At 36.3% G+C, this 15,555-nt stretch overlaps 2 protein-coding genes across 10 annotated transcripts in view; both read right to left on the reverse strand.

The window, feature by feature from the left end:
• The window catches only part of drp2 (dystrophin related protein 2), a 337,990-nt gene that overhangs the window by 135,245 nt on the left and 187,190 nt on the right, over positions 1 to 15,555 (reverse strand).
• The window catches only part of cenpi (centromere protein I), a 221,085-nt gene continuing 216,534 nt past the window's right edge, over positions 11,005 to 15,555 (reverse strand). The window contains exon 17 of the transcript XR_015506822.1: positions 11,005 to 11,620. The gene's annotated coding sequence lies outside the window, so the exon portion shown is untranslated. The remainder of the gene's footprint in view (positions 11,621 to 15,555) is intronic.

Here is a 15,555-nt window from a genome sequence, read left to right on the forward strand (position 1 = left end):
TCAAACCAATCTCCCATTTTGTTCTGTCTTTTGGAAAACTCCTGTATTCTCACCCCCACCCCACTTGCTGCAACCTAGTACAGACCAGGTACAGACCCCCCTTCAGTTAGACCCTTTGTTTCAAGTCAAGACTTGGAGAAACTTGTTCATGCTTTTATCAGCAGCAGGGTGGATTACTGTAATGGACACCTCACTGGCCTTCCCAAAAAGACAGTCAGACAGCTGCAGCTCATCCAGAACGCTGCTGCCAGAATTCTGACCAGAACCTGAAAATCAGAGCACATCACACCTGTCCTCGGGTCTTTACACTGGCTCCCAGTTACATTCAGATTAGATTGAAAGTAGACAAGTTTTATTACTTATATAACTACATATGTAACTATATTACTATAAATCACAAAATGGCCTAGGACCTCAATACATTACAGATATGCTCACTGAATACAAACCTAACACATCACTCAGATTTTTTGGGTCAAGTAAATTAGAAATTCCAAAGGTTCAGTCAAAGCAGGGTGAATCGACCTTCAGCTATTACACCCTCCGTTGCTGGAATCAGCTTCCAGAAATTATCAGATGTGCTCCAACATTAGGCACATTAAAATCAAGACTGAAAACACATCTGTTTAGCTGTGGCTTTACTGAATGGAATGAGGACTGTGCTACGTCTAACAGATCACACTATTATGTCTTTCATAAATTTTTCATTCTTCTATAACAGTGCTCTATGTTTTAACACATTTTGATCTTTATTTAATTTTTTGTTAATCGTGTCTGTACTTGGGCCATTCACAAAAAGTACAGTATCATCAGCGTACAATAAAGAATTTGAATGTTTAATTACCTGAGGAAGGTCATTGATGTACACTACTGGTCAAAACATTGGGGTCAGTAGGATTTTTTAAATGTTTTAAAAAAATCTTCTCTTGCTCACCAAAGCTGCAAATTTTTAATCAAAAATACAGTAAAAATTGTAAAATTGTGAAATGTTATTGCACTATAAAATAACTGTTTAAAAATAGTTTATCATTTATTTAATCATTTATTCCAGTGAGTTTAAAGGTAAATTTTCAGCTTCATTAAAGTTTTCAGAGTTACATGATCCTTCTAAAATCACACTAATATAATTGTTATTGTAATTATTAAAAATAATATTAATTATTATTATTATTATTATTATTATTATTATTATTATTATTATTATTAATGTTATTAGAAATAAAAGCAATAATGCCTGGAGTAATAACTTAATGTGAACATACAATATAATAAGAAAGCTGTTATTTAAAAATTGTATAAATATTTAAAATAAAAATTACAATTAATAAATGCCGCCTTGATGAACAGAATAATTTTCTTTAAAAAAATAAACATGAAAAAAATTAATTAAAACTGACCTCAAACTTTTGACCGGTAGTAACCTCATGAAAAAAAAGGTCCCAAAATACTCCCCTGTGGAACCCCCTAAAAAACCTAAACCTACAGTCTAATACTTGTGATGTATTGTTGTACCAATTTTAACCGCTTGAAGTCTGTTGGATAAATATCATACATCTTACACATACCAAAAGAATGGCATAACAGAAAATATTTCACATTTTGAAAAACTTGACTTTTCCAAACAGCGATAAACCTTGAAACCGGTTATCCTACCATGCCTACAATGTGCACATACACAAGTCACACGGGATCTGCTATGCAATGTCGCATCAGGATTATAGCTGAGTAGGAGATAAAACACACTTGATTGTGGAGAAATTGCAAAGTTTTACCATAAAGTCACCAGGAAGTTGTCTCATTTGCATGTGTTTTAAAGCCTTTGACTGTGTACACATTTCAAGTTTAAAGCATTCAGGCACAGGAAACAAACATTTGAATAAGTTCAAGAAAGATTAATTGCATTTATATGCAGTATAAATGCAATGAAGATTATAGTGTTTTTTTATTCATTTATTCATTCTCCCTCGGCTTAGTCCCTTATTGATCAAGAGTCTCCACAGCGAAATGAACTATTCCAGCAAATGTTTTACACAGCGGATGACCTTCCAGCTGCAACCCAGTACTGGGAAACAGCTATACACACTCTCATTTACACACACACTCATACACTACGGCCAATTTAGTTTATTCAATTCACCTATAGCGCAGGTCTTTGAACTGTGGGGGAAACTGGAGCGCACGAAGGAAATCCATGTCAACATGGGGAGAACATGCAACCTCCATACAGAAATGCCAACTGACCCAGCCAGGACTCAAACCAGTGACCTTATTGCTGTGAGGCTACAGTGCTAACCACTGAGCCACCGTACCACCGCAATGAAGATTATACAGTGTTATTTAATGTACCTGAATACTGTTAGACTTCCACTTATTTATTATCTCTTGTGATTAGTTTTTTTTTTTACATTTCACGCTACAAAATCATCCAAAAATTATGTTTTTCCAAATAGAGCTACTCATTTTGTCTGTTAAGATTATACTCAACATCTCAATATGTATCACAGAAAAATTTTATATTGCAATGTCAGGTTTTGTCCCAACATCATGCAGCCCTAAGACATTTTAACATTTAAAAAAAAAACTAAAAAACATCCAACATACTACAAATGTGAGCAACTCAAGCATCTGCTTTAATATCTAAAGCAACTTGTGCTAAATTTAATTCAAGGTCACAGGTTTGCAGTATGATCTCATTAAAGCGTTAGTTCACCCAAAAATGAAAACTCTGTTATTAATTACTCAGCCTCATGTCGTTCCAAACCCCCGGGACCTTTCTTCATCTTCAGAATACAAATGAAGATATTTTAGGTTGAATCTGAGTGCTCTCTCATCCTCCTGAGACAGCGAGGATTCTGACTCCTTCAAAGTTAAATAAAAACCTAAAACCTCCTCATGATTTTAGTGGTTCAATCGAAATATTATCAAGAATACTTTTATGCTGCTCTCATAAATCAAAAATTATTTTGTGGATGCACTTGTGCATTGTTTCAAACTGAGAATGTTTCATGTGGGCATCTGGAATATATACAAGTACGTGCACCCTATACTGACACTGAGAAGAAGAAACTGTTGAATAAAGTCCTTATAAACATCGTCAAATCATGGACAACGTCAAAACACGGACTGTTTTGACTGGTCTGTTGGAACTACACGAGAGTGAATGTGTATTTACAGAATTAAAATGTTTGGGTGGACTATCCTAATGTTTTTTGAGTGGGAAATGTGGTTCTAACTCACTTATGTTTCCTTGTCTGCTTACTTTTGATGCTTTACAAAACTACTTCAAGCCTCACAGCACCTAAAAAATACACATCTTGCAAGTGAAGAGCTTCACTGATGTACGGATTGAATTGAATTTATTAAATCAATAAGATTCATTACATATGCATCGCTGATCTTAACATTAGCATATGCCACACATTCCTACTTTGACACCAAAATGGCTTCAATCTGTAGTGTAATCGATCCCATTTCTTTAGCCAAGTCTTTTGATGAAATTCTATGTAGATGAAAGTCAATATGATCATTTTCCACTTCAGCATATGGGCGGGGAATATATGATATGATAATATAAGCCAGCCAGAACCACATTTCCACATAGTCCACGCGAAATTTACAATTCTGTCAGTAAATACTCACTCTTGTGTAGTTCCAACAAAGTCAAAACAGGTTCCAAAAACAGTCGATGCTTTGACAATGTTTATAATGACTTTATTCCACATTTTAATGCTCATTTTCCACTTTGGCAGACCACCCTGACCATGTCTACATATGTGCATTGAAATTAGGGCTGCACAATATATTACAATGTGTGCATCTACAATAGGCATATCGCAGGATCTGCAATGTTGAGTTGGGATTATTTAGGGATATATATATATATATATATATATATATATATATATATAGAGAGAGAGAGAGAGAGAGAGAGAGAGAGAGAGAGAGAGAGAGAGAGAGAGAGAGAGAGAGAGAGAGAGAGAGATATTGGATTATATTGCCACACAATTCAAAATATATGACATTTGTAAAATTACAGCAGTTTAACAGTAATGAAGTAAAAGTTTATCATTTTACGAGAGTTTAATGCAGGGTTGTCAATCTCAATTCCTGGAGGGCCGCAGCTCTGCACAGTTTACTTCCTGCCTTGTTTCAAAACACTTACCTGTAGGTTTCAAACAAGCCTGAAGGACTCAATTAGTTTGTTCAGGTGTGTTTGTTTAAAGTAGAAACTAAACTGTGTAGGGCTGCGGCCCTCCAGAAATTGAGTTTAGCATCCCTGGTTTAAAGTAGGAACATAAAGTTTTATCATTTGTAACTTCATAGCAAAATCCTTTAAGTAAAATTTACTCAGTTGAGATAGTATTTGTTCCCACCCTAAATTGAGTTAAAGTTACTCAAGTTAATGAGAAAATGAAAGAATCAATTAAGTGATGATTGAGCACTGATGATGAACTCCTGCTGTTATTAAGCAGAAACACAGAAGAGAAACAAAAAGCTACAACTGACATCAGTCACAGCCTTAGATAATGTAATACATTGAATCTCTCAAAATCTCAGCAGAGGATTATTAAGCAACTCAGCAAACAGCAGCTTTACCTTTTTAAAACCTGTTTGTCCTTATTTTAAGAGGGACCAAATACTCTCTGAACTAACAAAATTTTATAAAATAAAATAACTTGACTATTTAAACAGTTAAGCTTTTGCAGTGTTATTTTACACTTGATTTTTCCAATTTCTGAATACTATTTGACCAGCCTGAAAACAATAAGGCAATGTATTTTTCACTTTTATATTTGCTCTATTGTGTTTATTTATGCTCGTTTATTAGGCAGCACAGTGGCGCAGTGGGTAGCTCAGCAGGAAGGTCGCTGGTTCAAGCCCCAGCTGGGTTAGTTGTTTCTGTGGATAATTTGCATGTTCTCCCCATGCTTGCATGGGCTTCCTCAGGGTGTGGAGTTCAAGTTGGCGGTTCATTTCGCTGTAGCGACCCCAGATTAATAAAGGGACTTAGCCAAAAAGATAATGAATTTTATTTATTAGTCATTTAAAGTTTATTACATTTCATGCATCATTCACCCCCCTACAGAATCATCCCAATTAATCTAAAATTAAGAAATTATTCGTAAATAGAACTATTCAAGTCATCTGGTGAAACAGTATAGATATTGCGATATAAATCGCAGGAATAGAAAATATCGCAATGTCAGACTTTTCCAATAACATGCTGCTCTAATTGATATGCTGTCATGTGATTACATATTTGTAAGTGTGTAGAATTTCCTTCCACAATATGTGAATATTGTATGTGAGTTTCCACAATATGTGAAAAAAATCTTAAAAACATAGCAAATATTCAAATTTTGATATCAATTTCTTTTCAGTTTCTGGTCGACATATAGTTAGTCAAAATTATTCACCCTCCTGTGAATTTTTTTAAATATTTAAAATATTTCCCAAATGACATTTAACAGAACAGGGGATATTTCACAGTATTTCCTACAATATTTTTTTACTGCTGGAGAAAATCTTATTTGTTTAATTCCGGCTAAAATAAAAGCAGTTTTTAATTTTAAACAATTTTAAGATCAATATTATTAGCCCACTTAATCAATACTTCTTTCGATTTCAATTACTTGCTTACTGCAATTACAGTAACTTACCTAAATAGCCTAATTAACTTAGTTAAACCTTTGAATTGTACTTTAAGCTGACCATTAGCATCTTAAAACATATCTAGAAAAATATTATGTACTGTCATCATGGCAAAAATAAAATAATTCAGTTATTAGAAATTAGTCATTAAAACTAGTATCTTTATAAATGTGTTGAAAACAATCTTCTCTCCCTTAAAACAGAAATTAGGGAAAAATATATAGTAGGGCTAATAATTGAAATCCCTGAACAAAATGAGCACAAGATAACATGATCAGTGTTCAGCAGTCACTTAATTAAATAAACCTGGCTAGAGGTTGCAGACATTTAGCAAGATGCTGTAAACGTTCCTCAGAGATTTTGGTCTATATTGGCAGGAAAGCATCAGACAGTTGTCAGCTACACATACATGATTTAAATCTCCAATCCCAGCACATCCCTGAAGGTGCTCTATTGGATTGAGATCTGGTGAGTGTGGGGGTCATATGAATATAATGAACTCGCTGTCATCTTTAAGAAAGCAGTTTGAGCTGATTTGTGCGCTTTGTGACAGGTAGTGTTATCCTGTAGGACTTAGCCTTCGCAAGATTGGTACACTGTGATCCACTCAAAACTTAGGTATAGGCTGTGGCTTTGAAGCAATGCAAAGTGGGTACAAAGTGTCCTGAGAAAATATCTCTGATATCATTAAATCACCAGCAGAAGCCTGAAATGTTCATATAAGGAAGGATGAACTCATGCGTTCATGTTGTTTTTGGTAAATCTGATCATCTATCATTCAAATGCTGGAGCCAAAGTCATTTATTTATGTGATCATTTTAAAATAAACATGTAAAAGATATTTGTCAGATGTAATTCATTCTAATTCAGCCTTAAAAAGTGCCAAGGTGCAAACATTTAATCTTTAAAACACTATGATTTTGTCAAAACCTGATATTCTGACTCTGATTGGCTGTTGTCATTTTCCTCTTATCTTGACTCCCGCCATTAGTGTTCACTTTTGGGCCGCTTGTGCCAATAGCGGAACAACAACTATTGGAGAGGCGAGGATAAAGATATTAAGAATGTAATTTATCACACGTCTCAATACTTTTGTAATGTATTGTAGCTCATGTGCTTCAGCGTTTAATATGTTGAGCATTTAGAGATGCTCTTCTGAAGATCTAAGTTGCAACGAGAAGTCAGTCATTTAAGTTACTATTGCCTTTCTATCAGCTCTAGCCATTTCCCTCAGGCCCAAACACTGCATTGCAAACACAGAACTGCCTCTGACTAGATATTTTTTAGTACCATTCCTTGTATACCATTTCCCAGCAGTTTCTGAATCTCTCAGAACAGCCTGACACCAACAACAATGTTCATAGTTTCTTAAACCACCTTTATTCCACATTCTAATGCTCAGTTTCAACTTTAACAGACCGTCTTCTCCATGTCTGCACATAGGGCTGCACGATTCTGGCTAAAAATAAGAATCACAATTCTTTTTATTAAAATCAAGATCAAGATTTTCTCACGATTCTGTAGATGTAAAATAGAGGTTAATATAGGTGGGCCATTATTATTGTTATTTCGCAAACATATTGTAAAACTACAATAATAATATTAAGTCATAACTTTAAAATGCAATAGGATCAAATCAGGGGTGTCCAAAGTTGGTCCTGGAGGGCCAGTGTCCTGGAGAGTTTAGCTCCATCCATAATCAAACACCTGAACAAGCTAATCAAGCTCTTATTAGGTATACTAGAAACTTCCAGGCAGGTGCGTTGAAGCAAGTTGGAGCTGAAGTCAGCAGGACACAAGCCCTCCAGGACGGACTTTGGACACCCTGATTTAAATGATGTGCTTGGCAATTTCACTTATACTGCCGAGTGCGGCTCATGGCTGCCATCACTCTGAGGAAAAACACACATACAAATCACGTCCCGCGCAGCTCCCAAACGATCCCTAAGTGCAACAAACTGAACCTTATTTACAACTTTATTACCTGTAATTCACAGCCTATGCAGGTTCTGTTCACTAAAGAAGGCATCACTGGTGGGCACGTGCGCGTCCTCTCGGTAGTAAACAAACAGCTCGCGGTCAGCTCACATGTGATTTTGTGGCTGCGAATACATCATTACATTAGGACAGAAATGACATTTTTGGTTAAATCATATCATATAAATACGGTATAGGACACTTTTAACGCCCTTTGGAGGTGTCCATATTGCTGTGAAGACTTGTGCAACCACTTTTATGCTTCTCCCTGACCTTGAATATACAATTGGATCAATCGTAGGAAAGCTGAATTAAGATGCGTAATGTGTAGGGTCGAATCGAGATTGTGATCTTTTTTCGATTAATTGTGCAGCCCTATCCACACATGTGCATTGATACAATGTCATGTGATTACATATTTGTAAGTTTATAATTTCAGAAATATTTCTATAAATATGTTCATGTAATATGATTTAAATGCTGCCAATAAATACACTTCAAGTACTTAAAGGTTAGTCCACACATTATGAACAAACTTGGTTTCCTCAATATCATCAAAAAATAAAAATAGGCCTTAACAATATCTTGTTTTTTTTTTTTGTTAAAGGACATATTGCACCAAAATATATTGCGATAAACAATGTTATTGTCATTTTATGCCACTCATATAATGCTAGAATGACAGTATAATAGGATCACAATGCAAGAACACGCATCTATAAAACACATAATATTTTATTCTTAAGAATATTTAATTTAATTATAGTCATTTTAACAATTTAATAATTAGGTATAGGAATCAGAATGTGAAAACGCGTATCCTAAATTAATAATAATACATGTTAACAGAAAAGTGCAAGGTGAACTAGGGTTGGGTCGACAGATGATGCTATCAAGACATTTTCGGGAGCAGTGCACGTCAGACAGTTTATCAAGGATGTAGCGCTGATCACGTCTCACTATATTTGTCAAACGTGATATTTAATTAATCTCGTCTCTGTCTGATGACTTCGGTCTTTTGAATCTATCAGGTAACGTGTCACAGTGTCACTGCTTCTATCTTTCGCTTTCACACGTAAAACATACCCTAAATAAATAATAATACAACAAACAAGGTAAAAAGCAACAGAGGATGTGATATCTGCTGCCAGATCTATTTTCAGTTGTCCGACACACGCATGAAAATATTGACCTTATTCTAAAATGCGGAAGTGCGCCTGTTTTCGCGATTGTTTTAGAACTTCCGATTCAGTCGCCTATGGGAGAAATGACTAGGAATAATAAACCGTAGAAAACGGTCAAACTACTTGCTCTACAAACAAATGTTTGCATGACTATATAGACCAAGTAGAATAATATAATAAGGAAATATCAGTTTGCAACATCAAACAGTGAAACGAGCAGTTTGTAATGCCTAAAAATGAATGGAAGTGAATAAGACCAGAAGTCTCGAGCCAAAAAGATTTAAATGGCTGCGCCCGCTCGTCGGTGGAGAATAAGGTGAATACTAAAGTAATCTACAGCAAATATTAGTGTTTTTTTAACCATACCAATACTTAGACCTCCATTTAATATAGAGATGTTGCACAATCAACTAAAATGTCGCTAGAATTGGTTTTTATGTATGGGCGATATATATTGCATCACCAAAAATGATTGAGGTCGTGTCCATGCGCTGTGCGATAAGTGGATATATTGATTATTGTGACAGGCCCACGTATAAATATACAAAACATTAATAATAATCCATTTCTTTTCAGTTTCTGGTTGACGCATGTAGCTCTGAGCACTCCAATGATGCAAAGCAGATGATGAACAAGCCATCGAGATGGTCTCATAACAAAGTAGTCTGAGAAGACTGCATATCAATATGTTCATTTATGTGCAGCCCTAATAGAAATACTATTACAAATACTAATGTGATCAGGATGGAGTTTTATTCCCAAGGAACACTGAAAAAAGAATTCAATATCACATTACAAGTTACTTTAGACAAATGTAGAAACGTTAACCTGTCTCAATTTGGCAGATCAATGCGAAACACAAACAGATAAAACTCATTAGCTGAAATCTGTCTCTTTGGTCATGCTGTATGATAACCATCAGTCAGGGATCAGCTTTGCGGATCAGCTAATAACTAAATGCTGAAGATAAAAGAGAGGTGGCTGCTGATATCCTTTCTCTTTCATTTGTGTTTGAGTTTCACAAGCCTAGCCTACGGCTCTGTGCGCCATTCTCTTTGAGGCCTGTCCTCTCAACGACACCGGTCTCCAAATGTAACACTGAATGAAAAAGAAAAGTGGGGGATTTGTCTGCGAGCACAGATCCATAGATGCAAAAGAACCCATCGGCTAACAAAAGCGATAGCGCCATAGGAGAAATGAGCCCTTACAGTTCAGCACTGCCCGTCTCGCCTCTTTCATTACCCTACATTCTGTTTATAAGACACAGTTAAGCAAACACAATGGGTCGCCGCACAGGCACTTACATGAATACAAATACCTCACCTGTATTATCAGCCGGTTCCTTATATGTCATTGTGTATGCATAAACAATCCATTGAAACACGCCGTCTGAATATATCATAAGCATTGAGATGCAAAAAAGAATGTATTTCCTGCAAGTGAGTTTTAGATATGCATCCCGCCTAGACACTCATATATTCATACATTCACTCACATCCAATAAAGCCCAGCTTAAAGCATGAATTATCTGTGACAGATGTGTACAGAAGATTTAAAGGTGCAATATGGTGCATTGATTCAATGAGTTAAATTGTTCTCTGATATCTACATAGCTGGTATGTGGCTTAGGCAAGTTCAAAAATTCTCTAGAAAGGGTTTTACATGCTTATTTATTACGCCAGTGAATTCACCAAGAATCAGAAACTCCATATTGACCCTATTTGGAAGGGTTATGAATACTAATGCAGGGTTTGAAATTGTGGCCATTCTGTTTTCATATGCACCTGAAATTTAAGCTATGTGACCTCATAATATATTTGGGAGCATTTGTGCAACTGCATATATCGGGTGTAATGTGACCTGTTTTTTTTTTTTTTCTAAAACTGTGCTGAATCGATCTTCGCAAATGTTCGCAAATGTCAGATAAATGTAAAATCTAACACTGTACACACCATCACCAAAGAAGCTCGCCTTTACTAAGTTTAAACTGATGCCGCTTATAACAAAGAGCGGTGGTCATCGGGAGAATCCTGCTCTGCCCGCCTCATATATTGGGTCGGCTGACTCGCCAGCTTTATTCCACAAACACAGAGAAATGTAAATCAGCGCATAACGAGACTGAGCATTAAAATGACAAACTTAAACCAACATTTTAAAAGAGAGACTTTTCTTCCTTTATTTTGTCCGTTCGTTCTTAAGGTGTATATTATTTTCTATTTAATTACTGATGACTGCTTTGCAGCTTTCAGTCTTGAATTGAATGATGTATTATAATCTTTCATTTGTTTTGTAGCAGAAATAGTATTTATTAAACTGACATGCATATAAAACAATAGTACAAAATAAATATTACTTACTGCATTGCTTCATTTGTGTTAAGCAAACCATTAATTTATTTTTCATAAAGTAACAATAGCACTTTTTATAGCAGATAACTCACACTCAAGCACATTCAACATTCAACAACGCATGACCATGAGAAATGTAATTCATTGTTAGTATTATTGACATCATCGTCATCATTAATATTTTATAATTATTAGACATTCATTTTGGAATTATTGCACGAATATGAAGTCATCACAGCACTAGTTAGATAGTGGTTTCTGGTTTTTGTTAGTCCTAATTTATGTTATTTTCAAATACAAAACATCCCTTAATATACAATTTACAGCAGTGCTAATTCATTTTTGGTGGGTGCTGAATTTTTTTTTCTGGTGCTCCTAAATTTTTTCTGGTGCTCCTAAATATTTAATGTTGGGAGCACCAGTGCTACCAAGTAAAAAAGTAAATTTCGAGCCCTGTTACTGAGCTCTCTGTGCTTTGTTAGCCTGATATTCACCAGGATTTTACCAGGAGTTGGGAGTTGTCTATTCATACTAAGGATGCTACAGCCGCCGTTCAAATCCTATATCTAATACCTATGCAAAAATCAACAGCACAACTGGGTTGTGACATATTTTGCCAGATTGAGGTAAATCAATGCTTCGAGATTTGAATATTTGTCAATTGTTTGAGGCTTCACCAAACTCACCACTGTTTACTGAGTGTAACCACAGATACAGGGACACTAGAGCGTTTCAAAGCCACAGTTCATCAGCGGATCGCTCGTATGTCAGCTTACAAACTAACCAGCTGATTGATGTGACTTTAAAGCGCTCCAGTGTCTCTGTATCTGTGGTTGAACAGATACACTGATGACTGCGGTGAACTGATGACATTCACGGCCAATTACAGTCATTTCTGTTGAGCATGTGAACACAATGGCAAATCAGCGGTGTTCAAGAATGCTCCTCAGTGTTTAAATGTTCACAGGAAATGGACGTTTTAAAAACTTCTGTGCCGATTGGTACCGAATTCCAGTATTGTGATAACCCAAATCCAAAACCATTTGGATCCAAAGAATAAAAGTACAAATTACGAAGAATTCAGACAATTTTCTTTATCTTTAAGATCATACTTTATATTAAACCTGACTAATTCACATATTTTAGTAAATGAAGAAAAATTAGAACATGTTTTATAAAAAAAGATGGCTTTACATGAAAACGAGGAATCAATTATGTTTGAGGCTCATAGTATGACATTTCAAAGTTCTGCTCTCTTATAATTCAGCTATGCCGGGTATATTCAGATTTTAAAGGGTAGCTCACTGGCTAGGCTTAGGTAGTATGAGTCAAAGACAGCTAAACTGTTCAAAAACCCGAGACTACTGTATGTTGGGGTGGTCTATCCTTAGTCAACTGTACCATTAGCTTCCCCAAAGCCAAACTTGTGCCAACTTAGAGATGATGAGTGCCGCTTAAGTGCCTGGCAGGCTCTCCCAGCAAGAATTCCATTCAGCCTTACTACAATTTCTCATTTCTCTATGGGACAGATATTTTCACACACTAAGCACCCCATGCTGTTGGTTGTTTATGTCAATGCATGATTATTATTTTCTCAAAGAGCTGTCGGCGCAACTGTATCAGCAGTGTATTGTGTCTACCAAGCAAAAGAGAGCAATCCGCTCTGCCCCACACTGATAGATGAGCGCGCCGGACAAGCTTTATTTGATTTAATCCCCACAAACACAGCCGGGTAGACTTATACTTAATAATTCATGCGCTTCGAAATCCCTTTTGACTCGTTCATTCATTAGGGTGTCTGAATAGTACATTTATTTGCAAGGCCAAGCAAACCTCGAAAACACCACAGCTCGACCTCTCACAAATATTTTCTTTTTTGTTGTTGTTGTTGCTCTTCATCTCGGGTCCCATGTCATGATGCAACTGATGCGGTTTCCAACAAGCGTATGAGGACTGAACAACTGTCGGGAACAAACACAAATATGTGGATTTCAGCAAAGTTAGAAAAGGTTGTGTTTACACATTTCGAAAGTTCCTCGTAATGAGTAGACTGTCAAAATATGGGCTGAGCTTAAAATAACCTAGCTGAAAAGACTGGTGTGAATTTCTGTGCTGGTCCAGGCTGGCTTTATAAGGGGGAAGTTGAGTACCAGCTCCATTTAAAAAAATATCCAAAAAAATTTATTTTTCCAACCAGCATGGTCAAACATCCCACTAAAATATTCTGACCATGTTACCTGCAATGATATTATCAACAAAATCAGTAGTGAATCTACAGTTCAATTCAATTCAATTTATATTTAAATCTATAGCACTTTTACAATGTAGATTGTGTCAAAGCAGCTGAACATAGAAGTTCTAGTAAACTAAAACAGTTCAGTCCAGTTTTCAGTTGAAGTTCAGTTCAGTTCAGTGTGGTTAAATTTTCACCGCTGGAAGTCCAAACACTGAAGAGCAAATCCAACAATGCACAGCTCCACAAGTCTCAAAACAAAGCAAGCCAGTGGCGATGCAGGTAAAACATATAATAGTCTAATTTTTACTTTTTTTTTTTTTTTGTGAGTAGGTTTGACAAACCACCTGTAACAAATTCTTTTCTCCCGATACACCACTTTCTTATAAACACTCTATGTCACTCGTTGAGGTAAGACTCAATTTAAATAAATAAATAATAAAGTATATATCACTAGGGTTGCGTACCGAAGCTCAGTGCATTATGGCACCAGTACCAATGTAACCAGTATGCACCAGATCAAATCATCATTTGAATTTCGGTACCTAATTTTGTAGCCACTGGTGCTGTGACAAGAACGTAAGCATCATCAATGGGTGAACAAAAGCACACATACTGTAAGTACGTGTTGTGTCACACCATCTCTAAACATTTAATTCTAAACAACTTTGAGGGATAAGGACACTGTCAGCGGTGTTAGGTGTTTGTTCTTTGTTGCTTAGATATAAAAGGCAAAGCACGAAGTATGACAACTCCCTTCATCAACACGCATGATCGCAGTCATCAAATTTGCTTAAACTAAGCATTCTAAAGCGTAGGTATATTTTACAAGCAAGGATTCTGACACACTAACGTGAAGCAGATATTTTACAAAAGTTCTGTGTAAGGGGGAAACGTCAAACACATCAAAAAACAAAACTAAACATTTGAAGACACAACTTAAAGGCAAAGGAATTTACTGTCTTTGAAAGCTTGCGACATTATTTGGCACTTTCACTGACTACATTTACATGGACACCAATACTCCAAATTTAGTATGATTAAGACGATACTACCAGCAATTTTTGATGACCTTAAAGGGCTACAGAATCCTATGACATGCAGAGGTTTTTTCTTTCCATTTAGGGTTCGGTATCAAATTCCATTAAAACAACACTCTTCCACCATTCCGTACTTTGTACTCGCATCCAATCCCTCAGTTTGTCAGGGGGGCATGAATGAAATGTTCCTGAATGAAAGTGAAAGTGTTGAACTGCAGTTAAAGTCAACAAATTAAAAATGAAACACCCGAAATTACAGAAATGTTGATAGCGTGGTGATGCAATGACATTAATGGATCTATGTGCTATAACCTGTAAAACGGGCTCATGAAATGAACATTCAAAAAGCAACTCAAGTAAACACCTTCAACATGTTATTGTCTTTTTCAGATAAGGCAAATAATTAAATTAGGCTACTGATGTCCATAACGTAGTCACAAGTCCCCACCCTAGAAAAAATGTTTTCCCTGATTTTGATGATAGCCTTTCCACAGGTTAGTTGTATGCTAATGTAATGTTAATAGTATAATGCAAATCTTGCATTCAATAATCAACTGATCAAAAGAAATATATTAATACAGTTCTAATGTATTAAATATAAATCGAAGTATACTTTTAATTTTGTAAGAGTTCACACTTAGCTGATGATTGATTATAAAGCTTGTTTGGCATGCTGTCCCGGGAGAGAGCCCTGAGCTCATAAGATCCTCGAGCCCGGGGCTCCCTCCTGTTTGTAAGGCGAGAGGGGAGTTTGAGCTCCGGTAGATCTCGAGAAATCACCTGCTGTAGTAGCTAATGAACAGATAGTGATTGCTCTTAAGAGATAACTACTTACAAGGAGCATGTCTATGGTGCCGATTTGGATTAGTCAATTAACTTAAGTTGCATGTTTTTAAACAGTGGGAGGAAACCGGAGAACCCGGGGGAAACCCATGTGAGCATGGGGAGAACTTGTAAACTCCACACAGAATTGTCGGCTGGCTTAGTCAGGACTAGAACCAGTGACGTTCTTGCTGTGAGGCAACAGTGCTAACTACTGGGCCACCGTGCCACCCATCTGGGAAAGGAGGAGGAGTAGGGGTGGGAGGGGGTATTCTTCACAGCGAAGATGATTCTTATAT

This window comes from Danio rerio, chromosome 14 (assembly GCF_052040795.2).
Source record: "Danio rerio strain M-AB ecotype USA chromosome 14, GRCz13ab, whole genome shotgun sequence".
In the NCBI taxonomy this organism is placed as follows: domain Eukaryota; kingdom Metazoa; phylum Chordata; class Actinopteri; order Cypriniformes; family Danionidae; genus Danio; species Danio rerio.